Raw genomic sequence first — 9,256 nt, forward strand, 5'->3', positions numbered from 1 at the left:
GCAACATGAGGAAAAGAAAAAAGCTTTGGAATTGTTTTACATCTTGTACGACAATGTTACATCACAATAAGAGTATTCTCTTAAACAGGGTCATCTTGGGGCTCAGCGAAGTCATTCTTTTCAAATTACAGTTTCGAAACAACACCCAAATATATAAGGCCATTCCTTTCAAATTACCGTTTGGAAACAACACATAAATATATAAGTACGACTGGAAATTTTAGGTAGGCTAAACATTAATTGAAAACATCAGGGGAGACCCATTATGAAGAAGAGCAAAGTAACTTGTCAGCTTTACCTTTTACTGCAGATAATATCTGAAGAATTGATTTCAATGAGTCCTTAACTTTACAGAGATGCAGAAGTGTCTTGTTCCTCTGAAAAATATAAAGAACAAAATGGTAATCAGCAGCGTAGTTACAAGAGGATGGAGGGTAGGCCCCAGGAACCACCGACTGTTTAGGGTTTTTATGATATCCAATTCTGCCTAGCTCCTAGGTTGCCATCCAGTCAATTTGGCCGTGATAATCTTGGCAAATCTATCCCCAAGGTTCCCAAATATCTAAACGCCACTGGTAAATAGCACCTCGACTTAACTCAAAATATCACATATTGTTTACTTGACACTTATAGAGCCTAGCTTTCATGTGGTAATCAATAAGATTTGAAAAAGAACTTTGTCTAAATACAACACAAACACTTTAAACAGCTAATGTTAGAAATGAAAAGTAAAGTACTAATCAATAATAACAAATATAAACAAACCGTAACTTTTATTCTGTCCCTTACCACCATGCATGTCTGTTCAAACAAAACAAACTGACCAAAAATAATTCTTTATGAACGTCTCGATTAACTAGAATTTCCCAAGAAACAATAACATATAAGATAAGTTTTAGTCTGCAAACAAAACAAATACTTAAAACAGCTAACACAAAAGTAAAAAATAGATATCATAAATGATCATAAATTAAAGCCAGTAACTATCAATAGCTGTCGCTTACACTCACGACTGGCTGACCCGTACCATATTTTGGTCTTCCGCTTCACGTACAAATCTTGACCTATAACAATTCTAAATTATGATTACTATAATTTTCTTTAATCATTATATTACAATTTTCTTATGTTAATTATTAGTATAACAAACACAAACAAAAACTGTAGAACTATCAGAAGACAAATTTCAGGCAGCAACTATGAACAAACGGGAAGGTTTGATCATTTCTCTCCTGCTCCTGCCTCTCTCTCCGTCTCCTATATGGCCTTCCCATACACCAAGATGATATATATATATATATCTGGCCAATTCCCTGATCAACTTTGTTAAAGTAGGTTGCATAAAATATACAAAATCATTAACCTCATTACAGGTTACTATATTATAAGAAATAATTTCATAGATTTTTGTTTATACTCCATAGATTTGAGACACTTTAAAAGCCTAGCTTGTATACTAAGATTTTCATCCTCTGAGCGAAGCCATACAATAATCGTCCTTATCTACTCTGAGCATTGGACAGCCTCCTGATGATCAAGGTTGCTGTTTTGGTTGTCCGTTTCCCTTGTTACTGGTGCGCCTCGCCTCACTGCACCCTTCCATGAGTGCCTTCCACAGTATTAGGGACAGCTGCTGGGCCTCACTGTAGCTACTTCTGGGACGGTTGCCAATCTTCCTCGTATTCCCTCATGACCACAGCGCCAAACCGACTCCCGCCATCAGGCCGAGACGCACAAACATCTCTGACAAAATTGAGACAACCGCTTTCGCGTCAGTTTTGACACCAAGTGAATCTATACGACAATTACGCTCAAGATGCTTGGTTTTTCGTTCATGGATTGAACAGAAGCAACCAACGATGGTTGCTACTGCCCAATCCATGAAGTCCCCCCCACCACGGAAAGGTAACCAAGCTTCGGGGGGGATGGGTGTTTACCCTGACGCCAACGGAGAAACTCAATACAATATTTTTATTATAACTTTCCTTAATCTTGAAAAATGAATCAATCAGAGGGAAGAATAGCCCCAGCCATATGAAGAGTGGCTAACCGAATCCTTGCGCATTGTGTAGAAAGTGATTTCTTTGAGGGTTGCTTTATGGAAGGCACGGTAGCGTCGGAAGAGTTTCATTTTTTCTTTGAAGACGAAGGAAATTATCCCCGTAAATTTATGTATTTTTTGGGGGCGGGATAATGTTCCCATTTTTTTTCTTTCTTTGTTTTTCAACGTCCCTATGTAGCTATTATGTGCCATCCACTACATCCGCTAGATTAACGTAATCCTTGGTGGGGCGAAACTAAAGTTTCTTGGTGTTGGTTCCTCAGTGATAACCCAAACACAAACACAAACACACCTCCAGTGTCCACTCTAGGGCCGTGTTCTCCTGCAGCACCAGCAGGAAGAAAGAACTCCGGTTCCTCACAAACTGAATCTTTTGGCACGGGGAGCGTGTGTCATCTCGACACGCCTATTAACGCCCGTACGTGGTGCGGAGTGCAGTCGGTCTGTAACGTAGGACATGTCATGTGTTATTGGTCCCAGTCGGTCTAGAACGCTGGGCCTGACATGTGTTGGGGGACCAAGTCGGTCTTGAATGGTGGGCCTGACAGGTCTTGAGACCTGCCATGTCTCCCTGAAGGTGGACCTGACAAGTGGGGTGGGCTGCATTTCCTCATGGATGGTGGGTCTGGTAGGGCGTGTGGGCTGCAGTGCCACTTGAGTGGGCGAGGTCACTTGATCAGCATCAGTGGGACGGTGAGGTTTCACTTTTCCACAGCGACCGTTGACGGAAAGTGGTGTCACGTTGGCAAGAAGTGCCTTCTTGTAGGAGGCATAGCCGGGGTACTGGATGACGGCAATCCCGCGGTGGTTCTCGTACGTGGATGCAGCCAGGATACTTCTCCGTGGTGGGGCTCGCTTCGTGGTTGGTGGATGTGGCCCTCCCCGCCACATGGTCACAATAGTTGACCTATTTTACGTCAACACATTACGAGGTCAACCTTCACCAAATCCATATGGCGTTCATACCAGTTTCACCCATATTTCATTTCCTCCAATTCCACTTCTGGGTATTCCACCTCCATATCCACACAGCCAAATTCCACTCCATCCATGACTTCCACGTCCGGGTATTCCACCAATTCCACTCCATCCATCTCTTCAACGTCTGGGTATTCCACCTCCATATCCACACAGCCAAAGTCCACTCCATCCATCACTTCCACGTCTGGGTATTCCACTTCCATGTCCACACAGCCATAGCCCATGTCAAATACATGGACATATTCAAATTCCATCTCCTGGACAGAGGAGGATCGTCCTACCTCCTTGGTGAACATTATTATATTGAAGTGTTCGAGGAAAGGTTGAGGGAGCTTGCAAGGCGGAGCAGATATGTTCACTCGACAGAGGTCACAGCTCAAATGATGCTCTCGGTCCCGGCTCCCGCCCTTATATACCCTGGAAACTGATCATATCCTAGCATAGCTTGATATAGAGAAGTCTAATATAGTGAAGTCAGTACTTTAATACAGTTAAGTTTATTTCTCAATAGTTTAATACATGTGCCTGACAACAGTTCCTTCACCCGTACAATGTCCCGTCACAGAACACAAGGATTGTCATTATAATTCGTTTTTATCAACAGAAATTAGATTAAAGTGACTAAAGATAAGTGGTTTAATATGTTATGTGTGTTCTCTGTCATCATAAAGATGGCCATCTACCCTGTGTAAGGAAAAGATCAATTTTGCCGAGGCTGTGGTGAAGATAAGAACACAATGATATGATAATGTGGTCATACAATGGTGTAGTCAAGATGTTGTGTTAGCACTATGTAGTGAAGATGGGAGTGTAGTGAAGAGGAGGATTTAGTGAAAATATATATGTTTCTTCACGCTGAGCCATTCCATATAGATGAATATATCTATAATCTAATTGCGGTAAATTACCATATGACTTTAACGGCACCAGCCAGCAGGAAAAATGTCGGATATAGGAGTGACTGAATATTTTGTCGGGTACAGAAATAATTGAATATTTGGTACGATCGATCAAAATGCTTTTTATAGGCAAATAATTTCTGATTTTTCAAATGATTTTTTCCATCTGTTGGAACTGGTTTAAGTAATTAAGGATATGAAAACCGATGGAAAAGTTCAATTTAACGCTTTTACAAATGTCTTGCTGCGTGTTTGGGAAGAGCAGTAAACTACAGGAATATATTGGTCTAATGTCCCCTGCTCGTCCAACAGCAGATATTGTATGGTCTGAGACATTATTTCTGGTGGAGGTGGATTCTCTCCGGCATTGCGTAAATCACTTCCACAAACTTGCGCCATTTTGCACAAATACAGATCCGATATGATGCATTTCCCAGCTCTGTTACGTTATGGACCCTATTCATCCTAGCCTAACCTAGCCTAAATAAAAAGGTGTGGAATAATGTGCAACATTTCTCCTTCATTACAAGTGATAATAAACCTAGGCTATACAGCAACCAGGAACGTCCATATTTGTCTAACTTCTCACATGTCTGTGTCATCTGTCTGCAAACATGTCGACCATTACCATGAGGGCAATTGCGGCTTTTGATTTTGAATATCTCACGTTTCCTCTCTGCCGTGAGATCTTCATACTTAAATAAAATGGTAGGCCGTAAGAAATATATGTCCATCGAAGGTCAACTATATGCCTCAGTTCCATCATCAGTTTCTAAGAAAACTGAAAAGGTGAGGTCCCACCGAGATTCGAACTCGGATTGCTGGATTTAGAGTCCAGAGTGCTAACCCTTACACCATGGGACCTGATAAGAACAGATGTGATTTCATCTAAATGTTTTACATATAATCAACCAGAGGCCATTCCTCCCTCCCTGCCTGCAGGGTTCAAGGTTTTCTAGACAGATAGGTAAAAAACAAATATTAGATAGATCGATAGATACGTAAGGCAGTATATGTCAATTTTCACAGAAATCATTGATATCAGCGTTATTCTGCAAGAAATACATGTACATGGATGTAGTGATAATATGGGTTAGGTATAAGACCAGTCGTGTTGAGATTGTAGTGATTGTGACCATTGACTTCAACCTTAATGGTTTAGTGAAGATAAAGTTGTAGTGAAGATAAATCTTGAAGTGACTCATAAGGTTGTTGTGAGTATAAGGATGCATCGTAAATGAGTACTTCCTACCTGAAAGTCAACAATTACAAAATTGATCAAGTATAACAACATCCTCGGACAACCAACTACAAACACCAACCATAGAGTGAACCTGACTGTTACCTAACGACGACCTCTCAAAGGTAATGATCTTACCAGAATCTTCGAGAACCTTCTAGAAAACCTTGAACCCTGCAGGCAGGGAGGGAGGAATGGCCTCTGGTTGATTATATGTAAAACATTTAGATGAAATCACATCTCTTCTTATCAGGTCCCATGGTGTAAGGGTTAGCACTCTGGACTTTGGATCCAGCAATCCGAGTTCGAATCTCGGTGGGAACTCATCTTTTCAGTTTTCTTCGATACTGATGATGACAGCATTATTCTGTACGTTATGTATACATTCATATATATATATATATAAATATGTATATATAAACATATATATGGAATAATATGGTTTTATCAATAGCCAGAGACCATTCCTCCCTCCTTCCATGCAGAGTTCATAGTTTTCTGGAAGGTTCTAGAAGATTATGGTGAGATAATTGCCATTGAGAGGACATTGTTATACTTCATATGTCATTGATTTTATTATTGTTGACTTTCAGATAAAGATAGACATATAGACAGATAGATAGATAGTTAGATAGTTAGATTGATAGATTGATAGAGCAATATTTAGATAGTTATATAGATAGATAAATCTCATCAATACTGTATCTTACTCCATCTCCTGTTGCTGGACATATGTTCAACCAACATTGGGAAAACCTCCAGTAGACCTTAATGTAAAGCAAGATAATAACAAAACCTGCAATAAAAGAATACGATCAACTCCCCAGTGCAGAAATATTGTGACCAGAAAGTCTTCTAGCAAGATGTCAGACGCTTCCACGGGAATCACAAACATAACATCAAATATCTGAAAGTCAACAATAACATAACTAATGATGATAATGAAAATATAACGAGAAAAATGATAAACATATGGAAAATAGTGTTCTAGATTATGCCTCTAGAAAACAGAAACTTTAACGAAAACTGTGAAAAGAAATACCCATCTGGCTGATACGACACAGTAAAAGAACCGTCCCACAACCAACTCTAAACTGAACCTGACTGTCCCCTAACAACGTCCTCTCAATGGTATTTATCTTACCAGAATTTCGTAGAACTTTCCAGAAAATCAAGCACTCTGCAGGCAAGGAGGGAGGAATGGCCTCTGGTTGCTGATGATAACCACATTATTCTATATATATACTTTTACCTACAACCGAAGGTTGACCGGCCAGCCCAAGTGGCTACAGAGGTTGTATCCATGAAAGAAACGGACCCACCAGCAGACGAATTCGGTTGGCAGGTTGTATCGAAGAAGAGGAAAAAGAAGGTTGCCCAACCAGCCCAACCAGAAGGGTGTAGCAAAGAAACGAAAGAAGGCTGCCCAACCAACCTGGGTGGTAGTAAGGATGGCTGCTCCACAACCCCAGGTCGTTAGGCAGACTGTAGCCATGGAAGAAAGGAAGGCTGCTCGTCCACCAGCCCAGGTACCGAGTGAGCGTGTAGCTATGCTGGCTGACCCACCAGCCCGGGTAGATAGCTACGCCCAGATGGCTATATCGGGTGCAGTAAAGAAGCAAACCCAACAACTACTCCACGAGGTTTGCAAGCCTGCACCCAAAAAGATGAAGACGAAGGTTGCCACACTACCCAATGCACCACCACATGGCCAGAAAGGGAAAAGGTGGACAGAATGGCTGGAGGTCCCACTCCAACAACAAAATCACCTTAGGAGCCGAGTTCCATCCATTATTGAAAATACATACATATATATATATATATATATATATATATATATATATATATATATATATATATATATATATATATATATATATATATATATATATATATATATATATATATATATGCGTGTATATACATATACAAACTACATTGCAACTTACATATAAATAGAATCATCAAGCTTCACTATAATAACTTTACTATATTTAAATATAAACAAGGTCTAACCGAGGTTACTTGGTTGAGCAAGACGTGAGAATATCATCAACTGGCCCTCCAGCCCTGGGTTGAAATTGTCGTTCTGACGTATTTCGAGTTCAGTGCTGATACAGGACCATTGACTAAAGGACTATCTTGTTAGTCTGTGTGACTTCGCGTGACCCAGCCCATATCTTCAATGGCTTTCTGTTACTACAAACGGGATTACAAAGGAAAGGCTTCCTTTGTTAGTTTCATGAATACCTTCGTTCAAATGAAGGGAAAGACTATTACTATGAAGCGGTACCTTATCAGCAGGAAAGAGCTGCAGCAACGGTATGAAAGTTACTGCAAGATACATAACGAGCCCGTGGCTTCCAACGTAAACATCGGCCGCCATTTGGGTTCACTCGGCATCATGTGTGACACCAAGATTGGACCCGTTGGGAAACAGGAACGATACTATTCTGGTATCATGTGGCTCGATGGCGCAGGATCACCAACTGAAATGCAAAGAAAATGGAGAAAGCCGCCCAAACGTATCATGAAGGCCGTGCAAGAGAAGATCGAGAGGAATCGGTTGAGAGACGATATCGCTCACAGTATATTGAAATTTATACCCAAGACTTCCCCTGATCTCCAGACACAGCCAGTCACAGAGACCACCGGCCTCGCTCCCCAGACACAGCCAGTCACAGACACCACCAGCCCCGCTCCCCAGACACAGCCAGTCATAGAGACCACCAGCCCCGCTCCCCAGACACAGCCAGTCATAGAGACCACCAGCCCCGCTCCCCAGACACAGCCAGTCATAGAGACCACCAGCCCCGCTCTCCAGACACAGCCAGTCACAGAGACCACCAGCCCCGCTCTCCAGACACAGCCAGTCACAGAGACCACCTGCCCCGTCCCCCACACAGAGCCACAAGATCCTGATATTGAGGAAGCAAATGAATTTCTCGATGATTTTTTGCTTTCACTGGAGAAGAACTGATGAGTTCCTTATGGACAAGACAAAATGTTAAAAAAAGAATCTATATAAGTTCACTTATGGAGTGAGATCTTTGACGGAGCTGTGCTGCCTATAGCACAGCCTACCAAAGGGTGATCTTTGGTGTCGTGCAGTAACCTCATGAGGGCGGAGTCCGGTTACACTTTCTTTACCGAGGAAAAGATCTCTGCACTAATAGACAACTGTCTTAGCAACACTTATATGAGATGAATAGATGGATGCTCTAATGATCGAAAATATACAAGTTTGAGGAGAACTGACACCTATATACATTCGGTTAGCCAATCTTCATATGACTGGGGCTATTGTTCCCTCTGATTGATTCATTTTTCAAGATTAAGGAAAGTTATAATAAAAATATTGTATTGAGTTTCTCCGTTGGCGTCAGGGTAAACACCCATCCCCCCCGAAGCTTGGTTACCTTTCCGTGGTGGGGGGGACTTCATGGATTGGGCAGTAGCAACCATCGTTCGTTGCTTCTGTTCAATCCATGAACGAAAAACCAAGCATCTTGAACGTAATTGTCGTTTAAATTCACTTGGTGTCAAAACTGACGCGAAAGTGGTTGTCTCAATTTTGTCAGAAATGTTTGTGCGTCTCGGCCTGATGGCGGGAGTCGGTTTGGCGCTGTGGTCATGAGGGAATACGAGGAAGATTGGCAACCGTCCCAGAAGTAGCTACAGTGAGGCCCAGCGGCTGTCCCTAATACTGTGGAAGGCACTCATGTAAGGTGTGCAGTGAGGCGTAGCAGTAACAAGGGAAACGGACAACCAAAACAGCAACCTTGATCATCAGGAGGATATCCAATGCTCAGAGTAGATAAGGACGATTATTGTATGGCTTCGCTCAGAGGATGAAAATCTTAGCCGTCAAAATCAACAAGTAAAATAACTAGTAGTTAGTGGTAGTGAAGTGGAATTACCGCATATCTGTGGTCTTAATAGTAAAACGAAACTTCTCGTTTTCTCCATCAATCTAGAGGTGTTGTAGACCAACATCCATAAGGTTTTAAGGTAATGGTAAGTACAAGGTTATGACCTCAGCAAATTTGTGATGAAAAGTGCAGGAAATGTGGT

This window comes from Panulirus ornatus, chromosome 43 (genome assembly GCF_036320965.1).
Source record: "Panulirus ornatus isolate Po-2019 chromosome 43, ASM3632096v1, whole genome shotgun sequence".
Taxonomy (NCBI): domain Eukaryota; kingdom Metazoa; phylum Arthropoda; class Malacostraca; order Decapoda; family Palinuridae; genus Panulirus; species Panulirus ornatus.